Source organism: Dysidea avara, chromosome 2 (genome assembly GCF_963678975.1).
Source record: "Dysidea avara chromosome 2, odDysAvar1.4, whole genome shotgun sequence".
NCBI lineage: Eukaryota > Metazoa > Porifera > Demospongiae > Dictyoceratida > Dysideidae > Dysidea > Dysidea avara.
Window position 1 is genome coordinate 42,632,522 of NC_089273.1, and position 22,903 is coordinate 42,655,424.

Sequence of the window (22,903 nt, forward strand, 5' to 3'; positions counted from 1 at the left end):
ATGGCTGCACTATTACACTTCTTCTTCGAGTTACAGAGGCTTTTAATCAGTGCTGTAAGAATCCATTCCATGAATTACATGGAATTGCCAACAAATTGTCTGATTTAATCTTCTTGGTGCTAAAAGTAACTGTAATGGCGGCGATGAAATCGTCTGGGAAAAGAGGACAAAAGCTTTTAGCTGCGCTAAATTCTATGGGTGGCAACGGGTTATCTGTTCCATCTGAAGACCTTTATCAGTTTGAGGCACTTATTGATGATTATTTTGATGATGACAGCAGAAGTGAATTCGGAAGTGAATGGGGGGGAAGAAGTGGTAAATTCCTGGCATTATTTCATTACATGGTTCACCTAGTACAATAGAATACAGTGCAAAGTATTAGTGATGCTTATATTGAGGAAAATAAAGTAGATGGCTATGATAGTGAAGATATAAGAGACATGCATACAGTGTGTATATTAATATAATGAAACTTTTAATGTAGCAAATTTATTTGAAGAATCCGTTGATACCTTTCTGCCTACAACATCAGGGGTGTGGACATCTGTTGTGTGCCGTTAGAGTAGCATTAGGCAGCTACAATTACAGCCACGGCCACAGGCTAGAGTGGGACAATCTGTTGAGCACTGTTAAGGAGTCCCCTGTTGATGTTGATCAGCCATTTCATCTTGATCACACAACACTTGAACAGTCCTACTGTGAGGAGCCATCTTTTCTCAGCCATTCATCATCTGATGAGCATGTTCAGGTAGAGATGTGCTGCCTTCTTGTACTATCGTGATATTCTTTTTTGTCAATCAACAGGCTCCACTTACGAGTGATCAGATGGACACTGATGTAGCTGCTAGTGATGGAGAAGTACAGGAGCACAATAATGCAAGATTTCCACAGCAAACAACATCACAGCAGAGAGCAACACAGAAAAGTAAGCAAACACTACACGACATGTGTTGAAAACTGATCATGATTTGTCTGTGTGTCGAGTTTTATGAGAATGCCTGTAGATGTTCGAAGGCTGACGGAAATCTGTGCAGCATGCTGTTTCATTTGGACCATTATGAGGAATTGCGTGCTCAGTCCTACATCATGACACACGATGAACTTGATCTTGCATTGATGGGATCCCTCAGGGCTACAATGCACAACCAGGAGACACCATTACTTGTAGTAGGCACAAATTTGTCAAGAGGCAATGTGTGACATCTTGTTTCATGCATTATGGTTACAGTGTATGGCAACTTTTGGTTTCCTCTATGGTGTTGGAGAGAATAAGCTTAAAGCAATCAAAAAACATTACGTATCTACAAAATGGAACGAAGCCACGCATTCATAAAAACACAAAAAGGCTTCCACCTAAGGCAACATCTTGGGAGGACAATGTAACATTCCTAAAGTTCATGGAAAATTATGCAGAGGCCAATGCTATACTATTACTTGGAAAAATCCCAGGATATAAGCATGACAACCTGAAGCGCCTTCCATGTGACTTGACTAAGAAGGTTAGCAATCATATCAGCTATAGCACGAAAGAAAAATTACAGTATAATGTAAGATACGAAGTTCAATGTTACATGAGCTTGATTACTTCAAAACTACAGGTAGTGAACAAGTTGGCTTTAATTAGAATTCCTTTCAATATGGTACAGTAGACAAGAATATCAGAAAGGTCTAGCATTCTTTCAATAGGCCATCTATGGTTGTGCCAATAATTAGAATTTTGAATGTCAATAAACTTTGCTCTTAAGTTTAAACTATGTGAAAAACTTGAACACTACAAAATAGAAAATTGTTACATGTCTGTTGCTATTCGCTAAAGGACACAAAAAGCAACTTTATCAACACTGAAAACTCCACTAAATGGGTGACACATTTTTTACAAATAATAAATCAACACAACTATGTAATACTGACTTTATTAGGAGATATGAAGAGTTTACAAGACGTCTTGTGAACAGAACGGAGATAAATCTTGTTACATTGAGTATCCCACCTTTTGCTCATGCTGGAAATAGCTTCTACCACACATGTTAATCATGGAGCCCTGTACAGATCTCTGCTGACAATGCCAGCAGAATAGCACAATGGTCACTAAGTCAGTGAATGCTGAAGAGAAATCACAAGTGTAAATCATGTAATGTTTTACTTACCATTCAATTCCCTTTAGGTGATTAAGTTGGCAAAAAAAAACCACCTTAACTTAGTGAAGCAGGAGAGGGCTCGACAGTGCTGCAAGACAAGCAGTAATAATCTGAAAGCTTCCTTTCCAACAGTTCCTCCTCCTCTTAGCTGCTCGTTGCCTGCTAATTCAACAGATACAGCCATGCATTATAGCTTTGATATGGCCCAACAAGTAACAATTAAAAAAAAGGACTCGAAATATTCTTTTCAGGTACACTATTCCTGTGACGCTTTTCAACCCGGGCCTATCTACTTTCTATCACCAAGGAAATGTGCCATATTTGGGATGTGTTGTAAAGCTATCCTCAGACAGGTCTTATTGTCGTCCCTGGCCATATCACCATCTTTTATCTCACCGATGAATGTTAGTGTCAGTAATGGCTATTGATCATAAGCATGGTATATCAGATGGGGCTACATGATGAAATACAAGTGTCCTTTCTATCTGTTGGCAACACAAAATTCTCACCTGACTGGTGCTTTGGACTGGATCTCAGTCTGGGGATATGATTGCGCCAATGTATTACTGGAGCAGCTACTTCGATGATAACACGATTAAGACCTCATTGAAAGGCATCACTCAGATGTACCATTTCAAGTTAACCAAAACAAAACCTGGATAGGTCATGGTACGCAATACAACAACAGACTCCGAGAGAGAAATTACATTGTCAAAATACATTTCTTGGAGACCACATGATCAACCCTAGCAATTGTCACCACCAGGTCTCTCTCTTGAGCAAATTTGGTATTTGTATAACAAAATCAGGGAATTTGCCCTGATAGTGTTGTCGTGACTTAGGCCACAGGAACCACTACAGTAACAGAATAGTATTGTAGAAATACTTCATGTTTACTCACATACAATATCACATTATATTACTACATAACACGGTTTTATTTATTGTAACAGTTTAAATCATAATAGAATAAACCTGCTAAATATATGCACAGGGCAAATCTCACTTGTAGTTTTATCTAGCTTTTTCACAATGGATTATCGCTCAGCTCTTCCTTTTCCATGATCCGTACTCTCCCATTGTTACGGGTGACTGAGATCTCTTGCTCTGTCTTCTCTCAGTGTTACACTTGGTCACCTTAATACATCTAACTTGCCGTGACCTTTGAATTATCGCCAGTCTTAGCGAGTCTTGCAGCCTCATGTCCTCACTCTTTCTCATTACCAATTGATGTGACTATAATTAATAGTTTTAAGCATGTGATTGATCTTAATGAGTTGTCACACATGATATAATTGATTGCTTCGCTGATCAGTGTAAACAGAGTGATTTGTTGGTGATTTGTTTTTGCTGATTGCATACGAGAATTAACGGACTCTCTGCGATTCCTGTGTAACACCAAACAGTGAAAATTAGTATTCAATGTATTGTACATGTTTTATTGTATATCTCGAAGAAACAATTACGCACCGACTTCAAACATTCCCTGATGATTATCTTGGTCGTTTCCAACAATTCTATGTTAAAGTCTTTTTTCATAAATGCGCCCATACGGATGATTTGGGTCACATATGGCAAAACCTGTTGAAATCTTATGCAAATTGCATGACAAACTACGTACGTACAAACAACTTTAACACATACTTTTAAAAACAGCTTATAAAGGCAAGAAAATCTACAGGGCAAACAGTCTAGGTGATACAGTGCACAACATTTCAATAAGGAGGCTGATCTCTTTGTTGGTATGAATTTGTTTTCTGTTTATCCTAAATTTTTGTGAATCCATCTTTGTGTGAAATATTAGAGTCAGTCAATTTTGCAACTTCTTTTAGATGATCACACTTAGTTGTTTTTTCATTATGATAAAATGGTAAATGTAAGCACCTGACTATATGTTCATGTGCGAAATTATAAATGAATCTGGGCACAGTTCTTAGCTTGTAGTTAGTTATGAGTAACCTGCAGGAAAGGACAGGTACCAGGAAGATTGCATGGCCAGTGCTTAAGTACATACGTATAATACATTGTAGCTCATTGATAGGGAACTTCCACCAAGGTGAAAACTTCTAATATCCTTTGGTACTTTGAAATTAACAGAGTTTAAGACCTTAATGTGGTAGGGCTACAGTAATCCACTAGTTTAGTGAGTCATTGTCGCTAATTGCAATTACATCACATGCACGCATGTGTGCACTTATTGGAATTATACGTGTGATAAGTAGCACCATGTGTCATAGCAGTGGGATGGAGTGAAGGCATTCTGCTACTATAATACACATACGTAAACTTCCTCTCTCTCCATGCACATGCCACGCACGCACGCATGCACACACACACACACACACACACACACACACACACACACACACACACACACACACACACACACACACACACACTCGTAAGCACAGAAAGGAAGAGGAAATGCAAGGTATACCCTACAATAAATAAGTTGCTATCAGTTTAAATCACCAGCAGAACAGTGTGGTTGCACAGTACGAGACTGAGCGTCTCTAAGTTCATATAATTTGAGCCTGACGAACATGGTTTGAAATGAAAGACATGAAACATTCTGAAAAAAAAAATCGCCTGTCACCATTTTTCATTGATTCATACTCTGTTGTCATAGCTTGGCTATTAAGCCCTCCTTAAGTGCTGTACTTCAAGGAATATTATATACTTTCTGGTAATACATTTATGAGGCAAACATAGTTATCTGGCCATACGTACGTATATGGCCTCAATGTGTAAAGACACATTCCGACTCCTATCAATTTGCCGCAAGTCCCATCAGCTTTGTTATTAAATTTTCAATTAGCTCTTATACGACTCATGTGATTAAACCATAATTGAAATTAAACACATAACAAAAGGTTTGAATTACGGAAATACTAGTTGCTGAAAAACATCATAGAGAAACATCAGACGGTGACTTTATCCCCAGAGAAATTTCAATGAGTGATGGAAATTACAGTAGCCAGGTATACACCCCACAGCTGGAGGCCTTCAGCCAGCTGCAGCAGTTTTGATCATTATATTTAAAGGCCTCCAGTAATTGTATGACCTTTTCCGAAAAAAAAAGCATTAAATTATCCATGTTGTGCCACAATTGTTTATATAGTAGTACATGCTACTTTTGATTGTGGGTTAACGTTTTAGTACTAGGATTTTCAAAATCTAAGGTCATATATAGCTTCCTTAGTAAGCCACTTGCTGGATAGGCTAGATTGTGGGTTTTAGTTTTTACAATGAACAGAAGTAGTTAATAGTGATAATGAGTGAAAGAGTATCAATCCCTTGCATTGTCATAATATAGATGTTACTCAGTACATTTCATTTTGATTTTCTAAAACTGTGAGCATGTTTATTTGAGGAATTATTAGATACTTTATGTTTGAGTATATAGGGATTAAAGCAATAGAGGTAGTCTAAACCTATTTTTGCATAAAATTGAGTTACGTTTTTAAAAACCAAAGCCACTATAGAGGCATTCGCGGGCCAATTTGGGGCCAAAGGGTTAAAATTTATGCTAGTATAGCTGCAGCATTGTGACATACATATATGTTGAATCTGTTACAAAACATTACAAACGAAGATTACGTGAAGTACCTCTGCAATCAGTTCACTCACATAGGAAAACCGGGTAGCTTGGGTGATTCACGTTATGTAGGAAGGCCATCATTCTGTGCTACAGCGAATTGACACCTTTTGCTGTTCGGCATAGATAAATGGGACACAAAGAGGACACAGGTAAGTCCATGAAGCATGCATTGTACGTACAGCGGTACATGTATGCCAAAAGGCACCAGTGACATCTAACAGTGAAAAAATCAAGCCCGTAATCTTAGCAGTTGTTGAGTTACACTTGTCTGAAGGCATCAGGTAGGCGGGCTGGCAGGCAAGCAATACAGAATAATATGAAATTCTTGCATTGTTAACATGTATACGCATGTATTATTACATAGCAGACCATAACCGTTTAGCTTACTGGCAATGTTGTTTCTTACAGGATTAATGGAAGCAGTCAATAGCCAAACAACTGATAATGGAGAAGATATTTTCAAGTCTCTGATGTTGCCTGCTTCACTGCTGCAGGAGATACACTGATCATGATTGTCTTTTTGAGAGTTCACGAGAAGCCAAAAGAAGATTGAGGGATTTGAAGTAGATGATACATGATGAATGATGCAAAATGTACATCATTGTGAATAAACTTTATAATTAGAGATTGTCTGAGCAACAAGGTGTGTGTGTGTGTGTGTGTGTGTGTGTGTGTGTGTGTGTGTGTGTGTGTGTGTGTGTGTGTGTGTGTGTGTGTGTGTGTGTGTGTGTGTGTGTGTGTGTGTGTGTGTGTGTGTGTTTGAACATATATTTGTGTGCATAATGTGTGTGCGTCTGTGTGTGCATCGAGTATGCATGCATGTGTCTGTATCTATGTAGTGTATCTTTGTATGTGTCTGTACTGTGTGTGTTTGCATGTGTATCGTGTGCGTGCGTGCGTGCGTGCGTGCGTGCGTGCGTGTACCTCCTATGTGGTTGTGTACATGATAATTGTTGCTATGGTGTTATAATTATGTATAGAAATATTGAAACAGTCCTTGTGTAATAATTGTATATTTGTGTGTCTCATGATACATGTCAGTAATAACATGATTATTTGTAGCAACTTTGACTGAGGTTGAATGATGAAGTGGCTTTTAATACATACATTGTTGATAATATGTAAGCAACTGTCAAATCGCCAATTGTAATTCCAAGCCAAAATTACTGCTCATACGGGATATTACAGCATTTTATAACAGAACTGCTTGATAATTTGTAATTATATTGTCAACCATGGCTCGTTAGACAATTTTATTGTGTACAGATAGTTTGTAAAATGATCAGATATTTGAGTAAGGTAGTGTACTCTGTAATAGCGTAGCCAAAATAGTTGTTTTAGAACTTTACAATGTATAGTCAGTGTTTGTTACAGCATCTACTTTGTATTCCAGCAGTTATGTTTGGTGCTCTTTTGTTTTGCTATCCCATCTTCCTAAACTTTAATAAAGTGTGCTTTGATCTGTGTAAAAGTTTGTAGTTTTTGTTGTTTAAGTACACGCTAGAAATTTTAGATCCCAGCTGTTGGCTAGTGCTTTGACACCCTTTCTATGAAATTTTGATCACTTTGTAAGCAATTGAAATTTATCTTAAAGAAGTCCATCATCTGAATCAAGAATTTTGGGTGCGACACAAATAGATAAGCAGTTGTATGGCTATTGTAGAATTCTTAACCAAAACCCACAATCAGTTGTAGAATGTACATGTATATAACAGACTCAGTAATCTTAACGAACACTAAGTCTTAAATTGGTTTGTATAATTTTTGGCAAGACTTTTTGCTGTAAGCACCAAGTCTTGATCTCATTACAAAGTTAATTCACATCAAAGATGGTTCCCTACAGTATGGACAACTTGATAATGTAAATCATTAAAGGATAGCTATAACTACTACTGATATGTTGTATATGACTACAGTAGGAAGTATATGTCAACTAGTATAGCTAACAGGTGTTGATGACCTCCCTTGTTTCATTTTTATGATCTCTGTTGTCATAGAGTTTATCTTAATATATCACTCCTTTTCAGATCCATTTTCTTGTAGGCATCATTTTTTAAACCTTTCATACTACATATCAGGAAAATATATTGGTTCATGAATAGTTGTGTTGATAAAATTATTTTCATCATTTCATTATTCACTGAACAAATTACAAGCTACCTTTCACAGGTCAGACCAATAACACTAGATAGTTCCAAGCCACTACGGCAAGCATCTCACTACAAGGAGTGTTATATCATCAACTTGCTTCAGGAAAATGTTGTGTCAGTATGTATACTGGATCCAACAGAGCTGCTGTAACACCAAACAATTCAGCAAAAAAGCATGTGGAATGGTGAGCATTTAATAGAATTTTACACTTTGGTACCACAAAAAAATCATTTGACACCCTTACATATATGTGTATAATGTGCATTTTCCCATCCCTAATTTGGGCTTGGCCTTTGTAGTTATTCTTTTACAGTTGGATTAGCGTATAAATATCTCGGTTGGGGGAAGGCCTGTTGCCTTTCTATGCAGGTGGTTGCTGAGACAGACTCCACTGTATTACAGAGCAAAACAATGCCATTTAGCTAATAGGACAACAAAATGGACTGGAAAAATGGATTTGCAAACGGACTGGAAGGAACTTCCCTGAAAACGTTTTTTTTTGCCATAGAAACTCGCTGCTACAAAGAATATAACACATAACAACAGCCTTAAACAAACCTCTGAACTCGTGCTCGAGCTGCCATTGAACCCTGGGATAATTTACAAAATGCCAGTCTGCCAGTGTAAGCGCCTGTGACAGCAAAGTTGTTGGTTAGCATTGTAAACAAGTTTAAACAAGCAAGCAAAATAATACAGACTGTATTTGTAGTAGCCATTGAGTGCCTTGCCAGCGGATTAAATACAACGCGGTCCCGCCATGAAGCCTACCTGTCATGAGCTGTCACCTGTAAAACTGAAGATCAACCGTCAAACTAATTGCAGAAACTAACCAGGCCACAAAATCCAAGTAACATAGTGTCTTAACAGGCTCAAAGCTTGTGTCTTGTCCTTGTTTACACATGCAAAATAGAAAGTACACTTTTAATTAAACACAAAATGAACTTAATTTCAGACTATCTTTAAATGCAGGGCTTAATATCGGCTTGAGCACATTTTGACATCATGTTCAGAGGTTTGTTTCAGGTCGTTGTTGTGTGTTATATTCATTCTAGCAGCTATACAGTTAATTTCTATGGCCAAAAATCGTTTTCAGGCAAGTTCTTCCCATTCCTGTTGCTAGTACATTTTCTCAGTCCGTTCCGTGTTTTAGTCATGTCCATTAGAATACCAGTGATACACGTGTAACATAGTATTTGATAGCAGATTGTGACAGAAAGTGTTACATGTGTATAAGGAACTCAGTGATGTTGACCAACATATCCATCTATTGCACAAATGTTTGTGTTATGCTATAATTTTTGAAAGAGTTTTTGTTTTAAGCGTCAAGTCTTCAAGACAAGTTAAATATGAGTAAAGTATTGATTGAGTGTCTACAAGTATAGCTGAAAGTGTAAACGACCTCCATTGTGTCATTGTTTTTATGTTCCCTCCTGAGTGAAATCTGGTTTCAACTTATGATTGTGTCATTCTTAGATGGAAACCTTGCAAGCTGTAAATCATAGGAAATTTGCTATGAAATGGTTCATGATTGGCTGAATAAACTATTTATTACTTTCTGAACAAATAAACTAACTTTTTCCACAAGGGAATTTAGAACAGCCATTAACAACCATGTTTGAAAGTTTGTGTTTTTTTGTGTAAAGAAAAATGTTATTTTGTTTAAGTTTTGACTCCCAGTTGTTGGCTTAATGTTTCTGTTGGATTTTGATTACTCTTGTAACCTATTATAAGTTGTACTTTTGTCTGATCTTCTGTGTACAACAGCAATATGTTTATTTTGCTGCATTAGAGAGGTATCAGTTTCATAACCAAAACCCACAATCAGTTGTAGAATGTACAAATATATAAGGAAACACTCTGAGCCAGTAATCTTGATGATCCATGTGGATACTAATAGACTGTATAGACAATTATAATTTTTGGAAGAGACTTGCTGTAAGCATCAAGTCTTTGATCTCGTTACATAGTTTATTCTCATCAAAATGTCTTCCTGAATAACAGTGTACCATTATGGGATGACTACTATTAACAGGTAGTATATGATTAAAGTGTTGATTGAGTGTCTACTAGTATAGTTGTAGGTGTAGAGCTTCATTGCTCTTATTTCTATGATCCTTACTAAGTAATAGTTAGAGACCTACCACGAGGATCTTCATGATTTTAAAAACCTGAGACAAAGCTGAAGTTTTTAAAGCCACTAAGATCTGAGTGGGAAGTCTCTAACTGACTTATAAAATAGTGTGGGTGGTGTATTTATACTAGTATTATTGGTTTCTGTCCGTAAGTTTACCTAGCATCTGTCAATTCTCCAATTTTAATTAAATGGCAAAATTACTGCTCTTACGGCCTCATGTGTGGTTGTGTACATGATAAATATTGCTATGGTGTTATAGTTATGTGCAGAAATATATTGAAACAGTCCTTGTGTAATAATTGTTCATTTGTCTGTCCCATGATACATGTCTGTAATAGCATTATTTTTGTAGCAACTTTGACCACAGAAGTGGCTTTTAATGCATTGTTAAAAATATGTTTACAAGCATCTGTCAAAAATCCAATATTAATTCTACGCCAGAAGTACTGCTCAATTACGTAAATATTCATACAGCAATTTATAACAGGACTGCTTGATAGTTTGTAGTTATGTTGTCGACCATGGCTCACTAGATAATGTTATTGCAGGGGCTTCCATAAAGAGTGGTAGAGTGGTACAGTACCACTCTACTCTAAACTCTTTTGATGTGATGAAAAGAATGTATATAATTAACTAATTGACTTTGATGTTGGTAGCACATTGACAGTTTTATCGTACTACTATATTTTGCTGGGGAAAGCTCTGTATTGTGTACAGATGGTTTGTAAAATGATCAGATATTTGAGTAAGGTAGTGTACTCTGTAATAGTGTAGCCAAAATGTTGTTTTAGAACTTTACAATGTATGATCAGCTTTTGTTCCGGCATCCACTTTATATTCCAGCGTTTATGTTTGGTGATCTTTTGTTTTGCTATCCCATCTTGCAGCAAAACTCTGTTTAAGATATGTGCTTTGAATTGTCTAAAAAAAAATTGTTATTTAAGTTTAGACTACCGCCGCCATTAGCTTGTTCTTTGACAACATTTCTGTAAGGTTTTGATTACTTTTGTAATTTTATCTTATATTGTGTTGTGATAACCAAAACCCACAATCAGTTGTAGAATGTTGATGTATATAAGAAACTCAGTTATCTTACCTAATAGCAATTGTGAAATAATAAAAAAATGTTATTATAATTTTTGGCAAGACTTTGCTGTAAGCATTAAGTCTTTGATCTCATTACAAACTTAACCCCCTCACTGCCAAATTTGTAGAAGTTCCAATCTACTGCTTCTAAAATGCTGTAACTTATATACCATACCATATAATCCTATAAAACTGTATATCAAATTACTTGCTATAGAACACGGAATTCGATTATAAAGTTGTTGTTTACACAAGAGCAACCACAAATCCATTGTATAACTTTAAATTATGAAAATTGGTCTAAGTGAAAGAAATTTCACTACTTTACTGGCTAGCACTGTTTATAATAATACAATAAACATTACTAACCTGTTTACAGTTGAAGCGATTAACTCTAAGTCTGGTTTTCCAGCATTTGAGTAAGTGTGCATGCCCATACAAGCACGAGGTCACTGTTTCGAGGCATACAAAAGTAGCAATACGCCACTCCAACCTATATAATCCTTCTCCTTACTGTTTCTCTTTCTCTTTATTAGTAGTGCCATTATCACGTTGAAGAATTGTCTACAATGCTTGTTATCAACATTCCAAAAGTACATGATTGCATCATCTAACCGCACAATAGTGCGCAAGAAACCGGTTATCCCAGTTCCCATTCACTTAAGGGTATGCCCACTACAGGATAAGCGCAGGGGCTACTAAAATGTTCGACTGAAGTTACAGAGCGTTTAGAATGTGATGCTACGGGGGTTTATAATCGAAATCGCCATGTGGCGGTGGAAGGGTTAAGTTGATTCACATCAAAGATGGTTCCCTACAGTGTGGACAACTTGATAATGTAAATCATTAAAGGATGACTATAGCTACTATTGACATGTTGTATATGACTACAGTAGGAAGTATATGTCAACTAGTGTAGCTAACAGGTGTTGATAACCTCCCTTGTTTCATTACTTTATTATTTTTATGATCTCTACTGAAGTGAAGTGTCATAGAGTTTATCTTCTAAGTGTATGCCTATACTTTTTGGATTCATTTCAATTGTGGGTATTAGTCTGTAAAAAGGAGGGGTTTTTTTGGACCTTGCAATTATGGTCTTTTTTTAGTTTATTGGTCCTTGCTAAAAATAAAAATCAATTCTAATGAGTGTATTTGGTGGGTTCTTTTTTTTACTGTATGTTGTGGAATGTAATGAGTATCAGTATACTCACTCGATTTGTAAACTTGCTCAATGAGCCCCCTGGCTTCTTGGTCAGTAATGATCTGGTGGTACAACAGCAATAGCTTAGGTTTAGTGGCTAGTCTCCTTTCTAATTGTCATGTTCTACATTCTGCCTCAGTGTAATTATTAGGAAGGGGAGGATGATATGCTCTCCAAGGATATCTGGCTACATATCCCCCATCAGTGGCTCTTGTGACACAGGAGGTGAGGTAATTCTCTGTCATGTTGACTTCAACATCACCTTGTAAAATTTCAATCGATTCCAAAGTCCAGAAACGTTCTAAGTCAAATATACTTTGTGTTTGGGTGATAATCATCGAAACATTGGTTGTAATGGAATGAGGGTTCCCCTGTTGGGTTGGGCCTGAGAGGAGGTATCCTAGATTTGACTCTACTGTGGTTGTTCCACCACCACAAACAACTTTATGTCCAACTATGTCCCAGTAGTAATGTGCTCCTACTAAAAGTGAAATTGCAAATTCACTTTCTGATCTAAGGTGATGAGGCAGTTGAAAATCTTGAAGGTATGGAAGTTCTGAAAAATCAAGGCTAGTGCAGTTCTGAAGTGGTGTTGCAATGAATGGCACTACAAGGACAGATAATTATAATTCTTCTCCACTTCTAGTAAGCAATGTGATCCTGCTAACATTAAGATGGCGACTTGTTGGGTGCTTGGTCCCAAATGGTGAAATAGTTTTGAGTTCCTTAGAGTAAGGTTGGAGATCCAGAATTCTTGTTGTTGTTTCCTTGATCAAGAAACTTTACTCACATTGCTCCAGTCTACCCAGCTGTTAATGGGGACCTGGTGGCCTGGTATCAACTGGGGAGGCAGCCCACCCAGCTGTAACATCAATGGGTACCTGGTGTTAACTTGGAAAGCAAATACCCAACTGTCCTTGTCTCGCTTAGCGGTGTTTAGGTTGTTGTCGACCGTTGGGTTCCGCGACCTCTCTCCGTGAGTTCAGGACAGTCCTCCTGCAGGTTACTAGCCTGCTCCAGGAAGATTTACCTGCACAAGGCTCAAGTGCCTGAGTTGTGCACAGGCATTCCAGTGCTGATTCACTGAGTGGCAATAGTACGGCTGCTGTAGGCTTGGTTTTGCTTGCTTGTGTGTGTTATTCTGCATGCATGTGTAGAGAAGGAAGGTTTATTGTTTATGCCTACATATTAGAGAGATAAATTGTGACACAGGATTGAAAAGCCTGCTAATATTGATCTGCTGTTTGAAGTGAAATCCTCCTACCTAACGTACCTTCATATTTTTCACAAAAACTTAGGTTTGAAAACCTTCCTTAAGAGGATGGGAATTTTGAGCTTTGCTTGCTGACATTTTTAGTTCTATAACAAGTTCTAATACAAGGTAATTTTTGAATCATGAAATTCTTGTCAATTGTTAACTTGTCTATGTATGTATTATCTAATCCATAAAAGCCAAGCTGTAAAAAAGGTGCGGTCCCCAACAAGCTATAGTAATATAAAACGTGAAATCCGGCCAAGAAATGGCTGTGATGGTAGGTAAATGGCAAAAATTTAATGACGGAAATTCAAGTGAATTTGTATTGCTTCATCCAAGTTTTAGGTAGCTCTGTGATGCCTTTACTATTTCTGCTGTGGAAATTCCCTCCACAGTAGTCAGTATCCACATACCAAATTTCAGCAAAGTTGCTTGATCCATTCCAGAAATATGAGACTTCAAAATTTGCTTAATTTATTTGTTTCCTGGCGTATTTTCTTCTTTTTGCACACTTGTAAAAGTTTCCCTAAATGTGGATATTGACTTGAAAATTTGGCACACAGATGGGAGTATAAAGGTGCATCTTGGTACCAAGTTTGGCTGGAATACTTTTAGCAGACAAGGAGTTACGTATAAGTGATTGTTTACAAAAAAAAAAAACATATTGTAAGTCTCCCTCTAGAGAGCTCAGCTAGAACCAAATCACATTGTAGAGAATTCAGCTACAAACAAATCTCCCTGTAGAGAGATCAGCTAGAAACAAGTCACCCTGTAGAGAGATCAGCTAGAAACAAGTCACCCTGTAGATATATCAGCTAGAAACAAGTCACCCTGTAGATATATCAGCTAGAAACAAGTCACCCTGTAGATATATCAGCTAGAAACAAGTCACCCTGTAGAGAGATCAGCTAGAAACAAGTCACCCTGTAGAGAGATCAGCTAGAAACAAGTCACCCTGTAGAGAGATCAGCTAGAAACAAGTCACCCTGTAGAGAGATCAGCTAGAAACAAGTCAACCAGAGCTACGAACAAATCAAATGTAGGGAGTTCAGCTACATTTGTAACTAAATTGCATAATAGATTAATGTTAAAGTAACTAGTAATATAACTAGTTACATAGTAATTTGTAACGAAGGACAACTGTAGCAAGTTTGAATCATTTCTTAGTTACATACTGTCTGCCTGTTCATTTATGTAAAAATTTGTATAATTATAAATTGTTATATAACTATACTGTAGATCTCCTTTCTCCTTCCAGTAGTAAAGAACAAAGAAACCCCAAAGCTGGCCTATGGCCGGCTTTGTAGTATACGAATACAGAAATAAGGAATATCTAATCCAAAACAGCCAAGCTGTAAAAAGGGTGTGGCCCCCCAAAAAGCCATGGTGAAAAAGTTACTTGAATTGTCGGTATTAAATTTTAGCCATTTACGTACCTACAAATCATCACAGCAATTTCTTGGTTGCCAACTTGCATTTCACATCTTTTTCACCATAGCTTTTTGGCACCCTTTTTTATAGGCTTGGCTGTTTTACCCAAAAGCTGTTTTATTTTACAATGCATATTGCATAGTCAGCCTTTTGTTCTAGCATCTACTTTGTACGTATTCCAACAATAATTAGTGTGTTTGTTGTCTTTTGTTTTGCTATCCCATCTTGTGAAACCATATTAAAGGTATGTGCTTTGAACTGTGTAAAATTTGTAATTTTTTCTTGCTTAAGTTTAAACTAAATTTTAGATGCCAGCTGTTGGCTTGTACGCTGACAACATTTGAGATTTTGATTACTTTGTAACCTATTGTTACTGGGTTCATCATATCACAGTATAAGAATTAAGAATTCACCACTAATGTTGCTATGATAAATGCTTGTATGGTTATTATATTGTGTTTTTGTATTAATTTAGGTATATGTTAAAGTATAGCCGCGAGTGCTATATGAAAAATAAAGTACGAGGCGCGCGGCCGAGTACTTTTTCATATAGCACGAGCAAGGCTATGCTTTAAATGATTTATGGAACTTTCTAGTCGTGTAGCTTCACCATACACTAGGACTCGTAATTAACACGAGTTGCACGAACTATTAGCAGCCTGAACGCACACGAACTAGTTTAAATAAGTAACTCATTTGTAGTTCACCACAGTTTGGCATGGTAGACATTCATCACTTATTTTGGCAGATTTTGCTCGCAACCCACAATCGATTCTATTGTGAGTCACAGTGAAATAATTCCGTGATATCTCCAGGACTTGTCCGTTTACATTAACAAACGTAACAGCAACGTTACTTTCTCCCACCCATTATCGAAGCATTTAGGTATGTCTAAAAACAATCCAGTGGTAAAACTTGTATTGGCTGGGGTGATTGATCACTCAGCGCGGCGGGGCTATCAGCCTTCACCGGCATGGGTAATTAGTCGTACTGGCGCGAGCCCCGCAGGCTGTTAGCCTGCACTAAGGCACGTGGGCAACTGTGCTTTATTGCACCGCAAAGAGTGCTTTATTCGTTCAATAAAGCACTCTTTGTAGTCATGAAGCACTGTTGACCGGCTGAGAGTGTACTTTATGAAATTACACTTTTTCCTTTGATCTCTCCCACACAAAGTTCTATAAAATAGTTATTGTTATAACCAAAACCCACAATCAGTTGTAGAATGTACATGTATATAAGGAACTCAGAAATCTTAACCAATTTGTACCACAACTATTAACTGTGAAATACAAATAATTTTTGGCAAGACTTCTTGTTGTAAGCATCAAGTCTTGATCTCATTACAGTTGATTAATATCAAAGATGGCTCTCTATAGTGTTGACAACCTGATAATATAAATCATTAAAGGATGACTATAGCTACAATTGACATTTGTGTATGACTATGGTATGAAATATATATGAACTAGTATAGCTAGTCTTGTGCCCAGTTCGCTATTCTTCCTTTGTACCTTACCACTCAAACGTAACATCTCACTCGCTCATGGCAAGTGATTAAAACTGGCTAATTAAAGGACGTGGCACCCGTTTCTTGTGTGGGGGAAAATAGGGTCTGGCGTAACTCCAATAGCCATTTCAATCTGAATCCCCAGATTCTGGGCGTTGTTTGAAGGGTTGCAAACAAGCCACATAGAATGCAAAACTTATGTTTTTGTGATCCATGCACCTGTTGCAGCAATCACCCAGGAGCTACAGCAGGTACAAGAAACAAGAAAGCATCTTGTTCGCGGCTTGATTTGTATTTACAGTACTGTGTACAGGTACATTATAATTACAATCAATGGTATTGGGGGTGCAGTGCTGAAGGCTAAAGGCTTACTAGCTCTCTGGGTTAAAGAAAAAAACATTACTTACAATGCTTAACATATTTAATTATAATATAAATTACAGGTCAGGGGGTATTGGAGTATCTACTAGTGTTGCACCGATAATAGATTCAAAAATTGGTATCGGGCTGATATTGGCTACTAGCCAATTAATTGATTTTAATGAAATCTAAAGCCGATGTTAATCTCCATTACACTGTGCAGTATAATGATGTGGGGGAGGCTAGACATAAGTTATTTGGCATTTTAATCGAGTTATGTGGTGATGGTTTAGCGGTGACTACAATGGCTACAAGCCATGTCCTTAATAAACTGTCAGGTTTTAGGCCATTCCCAACAATAAACTGAGGTTTTAGGTTTCTATGTAGCACCAGCCATTTGTCTCATGTACTTAAAACCTGTTTACCATTAGGAACTTTTACTTGTGGTATACGTACATCTAACTTCACATTTTAGCCTAGAATGAGCTGTATATCAATAGTTATGTTACTAATATAAGTGATTTAATAATGATGAGGATGAGTGTTAGTGTTGTTAGTGTATATCGGATCGGTTATCGGTATCAGCTAATTCTGTTGCTTAGTATCGGTAATCAGAATAATTGGCTAATTTGGTTGTCGGTGCAACACTAGTATCTATGTACTACATGGGCATACAAACTGATACGTGCAAGGGTTGTCATGTCTAAAGTTATATCCATTTGTTTCTATGATCTCTACCGGGTGTCATAGAGTTTATCTTCTGAGTAGTGGTGTGCGATATCAGGATTTTTATTTCGATATGATATCGATACGATATTGGGGTAAATATCGAAATTTCGATACGATTTTCGATAATTTTTAATTGCGTGGGCGGTGTAATTGCGTGGGCGGCCGATATTTATAAATATGCTTGAAATGCAATTTACACGCAAACTATTGCACAAAACTAATAATAAGCCTAGAAAACTGGTAGACAAGTTTTTAAAGTGGCAAGATAGTACAGAACCAACCTTCATTTCTAGCTTGATTGCGCAATCACACACTAAATGCTGTAGATTTATTGAAATATTCTTCGATATTTCGATAATTATTGCAAAATATTACCATTTCGATAAATATTGAAATCTGCTAAAGCAGTGTCGAAAATCGATATGATAACGATATCGACAAAATTATTGCGAAAACGATATTTTTTCGATATATCGCACATCACTACTTCTGAGTGTATATCCCTACTTTTCAGATTCATTTTCAAATTTTGATTGTGGATATCATTTTTAAATGGGAACTTTCAGATTGTAAATTAGGCTATAAAATTGGATTGTATCAATGATAATTTAATTATATTTAGTACTCACTGAACAAATTACAAGCTGTCAGACCAATGACACTAGATAGTCCCACTCCACTACAGCAAGCATCTCCCTACAAGGAATGTTGTATCATCAACTTGGGCTCAGGTATTGGTGCCAGTCTGCTAGGCTGGATCTAACAGAGCTGCTATAGCACCTAACATTGTAGTAGCTATCTGCGTATGAAGATACACAATAACTCTAACGATTGTGTCTCTTGCTGCACTATTTTAAGCATGTCATAATTGATTTTACTAATAATTGTCAGAACTGAATAGAATAATGTTTTCTACAATTTTTATGCTGCTCCTAGCATGAGAGATATGTTCCCTTAACAGTTTGTGAGATTGACCTATAGTGGTCAAAAGTAATAGGAACTAAGTGATTATATCTATCTAGCAGTATCCTACTAAGAGTGTGATATCAATGTTGAAGTACAAGAAAAGTACCCAAAATGCGCAATTGCTATACTGGTTATTCAGTTATGTAAAAATGACTGATAATTGAAAGGATTGACCAGGTATTCAGTCTACCCAGTTCACAGTACTAAGTGTAGATTAGAGACCTACGTAGCACGAGGATCTTCGTGGATTTTAAAAACCTAGCTTTTCTCAGTTTTTTAAGTCCTAGGGCGTGGAATCTAACTGACTTAGAAAAAGTCAACGTTTTATATGGGAATATAGGTGGAGTCATTGTGGGATTGGGTTATATGTGACCCAATTGCAAAATTAATGAAAATATATTAATTTTGTAACCCAAACCCACAATCAGTTGTAGAATGTATATGTATATAAGGAGCTCAGTAATCTGAATCCCTTCCAAAACAGCTAATAACTGTAAAAAAAAGGTGCGTGCAAGTAAAGCAGAGTTAGCTGTGATAAAAAATAGTGATATACTGTAGTGCAGCCATGTGTGAGGTATGCAAGTTGTGAATATTAATCTGATAGTACAATAGTAACAGTATTAATGAGAACAAACTGATGTTGATAGTTTTTAAGTCCTGCAAGCATTTTCATATATGCCACACAAATTTGATTCTTAATAAAGCAAGGTGTATAGATTCTCTGATAGCAATAAATAGTTTGAGTTTGGCCGCCTTTCCTTTGTTCATAGCATTGTCGTATACAGGAAAAGCGGCCAAACTCAAACTATTTATTTCTATCAGAGAATCTATACACTAACCATGTCATAAAATTATAGTAGCAATGTTTCTAGTCGAGCACAACAGTCTTTAAAAATGAAGCTTCACGCATCCCACAAGTCAATGGTAGCAACAACATGGTTTTAAACATTCACAAGTACAAGTAGGCTGGTGTTCAAACCTCACTGTTTACTGTTTTAGCTTGAGGTAAAGCTTGTGGCCACAAACCACAAATAATCAACTCAAGTGTAGATTAGAGACCTACAGTATGAGGATCTTCATGCATTTTTCCAGCCACAATGTCTGGACAACGCTAAAATTAACCGGTCAATATGCAATATTGACCAGAAATTGGCTGATTGCCGAACATAATTTCAAGCTCATTAAAAAGTTGATTTACGTCAAAGACAGTTCCTTACAGTGTGGACAACTTGGATAATGTAGGATGACTATACAGTATGCGTCAAAACAATGTTATTGTAACTATAGTCCTAGTACGAAATTTTTACAGTATTACTACAGTACGGGAGTAACTGTACTACACAGTAATACGCTTCATACTATGGTAGGGTCCACAACGCGAAAAATCGATATCCTCCAATCAACTACCTAACTATTGTCATGTGTTAGGTCAAGTGTAACTTGAATAACACCAGCGTTGCAGTCAAGTTTGTCACTTTCTTCTGGTAGAAAGTACCTGCATGCGGAGTATGGTTATAATTGAAGCTTGTTAGCCATCTGGTTGAGCCATCTATATGTTGAAATTCGTCCAAATGACGCGATTTTTGTAAACAAATACCAGAATGGTTGATACATCAGTGAGACAGTCTCCAATAGCAAGGATACAAAGCTTATAAACACTTAACAATACAGCTATCTCGCCCGGTAAACGCATAGAGCAATCCAATGCATGATATAAGCTCTCACGTGATCGATATTCAAATCTCGGAAAATACAACCATAATTATTTCAATGACCTTAAAATCACTTGGAATCAAGTGGCAATCAGTTTGTGTGCATTAGGTTCAGTATCTCGATTAGCCCAGTAGTTTCAGACTCTCTCTATGATGCCATTACAGCATAAAACACACCTGCACTGGCCCAGACCACGCCTGAGTGAACAATTAACAGAAATGTTTACAAAAGGAGCACACTGCATGATTCTTATTCAGAAATGAAAATGATTTCATGGGTATTTCCACGATTTGAATTCAGTCGATCACGTGAGTGCCTATTTCATGTATTGGATTGTTCTATGCGTTTACTGGGCGAGATAGCCGTATTGTTAGGTGTTTATAAACTTCGTATCCTTGCTGTTGGAGACTGTCTCACTGATGTATCAACCATTCTGGTATTTGTTTGCAAAAATCGTCATTTTGGCCGAATTTATGCATATAGATGGCTCAGCCAGATGGCTAACAAGCTTCAATTATAACCATCCTCCGCATGCAGGTACTTTACCTAGTACTGGGCATTGCTGACCCACAGCGCAGTTGCTGCTCTGCTTGCCCTGTGCTCCAGAACAAGAAGCATTTTGTCTGTCGCCAAAAAGCTGCACATATCGTGCTGCCACCGGACACTGACCAATAAAATCAAACCACCAATAGCTACTTCGAGTTGATGATAGACTACTTGAACAATGTTGAGAGTGAATATTGTGGCATACGAAGAACCCTACGAACTGCTGCAACGAAATATCACGTGATTTTAAGGCATTTGTATCGTTTTCTACCAGAAGAAAATGACAAACTTGGTTGCCACGCTGGTGTTATTCAAGTTACACTTAACCTAACAAATGACAATAGTTAGGTAATTGATTGGAGGATATCGATTTTTTGCATTGCGGACCCTAACTATGGCTTGGTTCTATGCCTAACTACAATAAGTATTACAATGTATAAAGTTTGTCCCTATAGCTGTTAGAATTTATATTGTAGTATAATTATGTACTGAGATAACATTATATTGCCTACTCCTCACGGCTTCAGTTCTAGCTCTGCTGTGTTGACAGTTAGTTTTCCGTGTTTTAATACAGTCACATATTGCAGCCTTTTACATTTCAGATTGGTCAGTGAAGGTGTTGGGGTGTTAACTATCCTCTACTTAAGTGTGGTGAAAGTGAATCACAACACTGGGGACATTAGCTATAAGCTAACTAGCTATAAATGTATATCTTTTCACAATCTCGCTGTAACCATCATAAAATTGTTATTACAAAAGTGTTTGACTCAGTTTATACAACAGCCTTAGCTTACCCATACCTGGCAACATCACTGTGTGTTGTATTGGGTACAAGCTGTCCTTGTTACTGTTTACTTTGCTTGTACCAACACTGGGACTTGTCCTGGGAGTTCCCTGTTACTGATTGCATTCTTGTCAGCTAATTGCACACTTAGTGCAATATTTGCACATACTGCAATTTGTAGCAACTTATGCTCGTACAACCTACCTAGCTACAATTCAACCACACATGCAGTGTGGACTGTATACTGTATGATGATGAAGACTCGGGAGGACTGAACTGTGGACTGAACAATGATGTTAATAATGAGAAAAACCGTTGATCTACGCACACCAATGGATTGTGAGATACGCAATTTTATACATTTCAATCAAGTGTATGGGAAGGTCAAAACCTATGAGTTTGAAATTTTCACCGTTAATTCAGCCAACCATATTGTTTATTTTACTTCAATCCATATCAAGCTAGCTATTAGTACAACCATGATTTTGAGCACCCTTTTTCATGGTGATGGGTATCTGTAACACAAACATGTCACCATTGGTGGTGGTGGGTGGGTGATATATGAACAGAAAATGGCTGAGTTGTTTGTTCATATGGTGTCTCAAGCTTTAATATTGGGCTCTCAAAACCACCTGTGCCACTGAAAATTAAAGAAATGTACGTAGAAAATATCTGGACAACTGTTCAAGGCTGCTCATGTCTCTAATTTCATATTTCAGCTAGCCAGTGGCATTAGAAGGTGCCAGAGTGTTCCCAGTTGCTGGCACACATCTCTAGAAATCCACTCATGAAAGCAGCCTGCTCAAACCAGACGCATGGCTGTAGTGTAAAAGTGTAGAGTATCTGTGTGGCTATCCATTCTTGATGAAAAGGGAACTTCCCTGGTGTGTACATAGATCAATGATTATCCAAAAAAAATTCTCACAGTTATAACAATTGTGTTAACTCTAGAACAATTATTAGTCTAGAACAATTGAACTAAACATCAAGTCATTGAACTAGATGTGTAAATAATTTATGAAACATTTAGTATACGAAGAATTAGTTCTACACAGTATATTAATGCATATCAATTGAATATTAAAAATAAACTATTAAAATATTTGTTTGTTAAATTGATAGAACATTCGAATGTGTGAAAAGCACATTTGTCCCAGCTTTAATTTGGCTGTCCTTAATACCACGGTTTTGCTTTTTAGAGTTGGATTAGTGCCTTGATTGGGGAATTTGAAGTTAGCCTTTTTAGAGAGGTTGGCTTTCTATGCACTCCACTATATTACAGAGCAAACTAGCTTATTGAG

The 22,903-nt window shown here is 37.1% G+C and overlaps 1 long non-coding RNA gene across 5 annotated transcripts in view; it reads left to right on the plus strand.

The window, feature by feature from the left end:
- The window catches only part of LOC136247380 (uncharacterized), a 177,575-nt gene that overhangs the window by 108,172 nt on the left and 46,500 nt on the right, over positions 1 to 22,903 (plus strand). For all 5 annotated transcript variants that reach the window (XR_010697453.1, XR_010697456.1, XR_010697457.1 and 2 more), the window contains 2 exons: positions 6,148 to 6,382; positions 7,909 to 8,074. This is a non-coding gene — a long non-coding RNA (uncharacterized lncRNA). The remainder of the gene's footprint in view (positions 1 to 6,147; positions 6,383 to 7,908; positions 8,075 to 22,903) is intronic.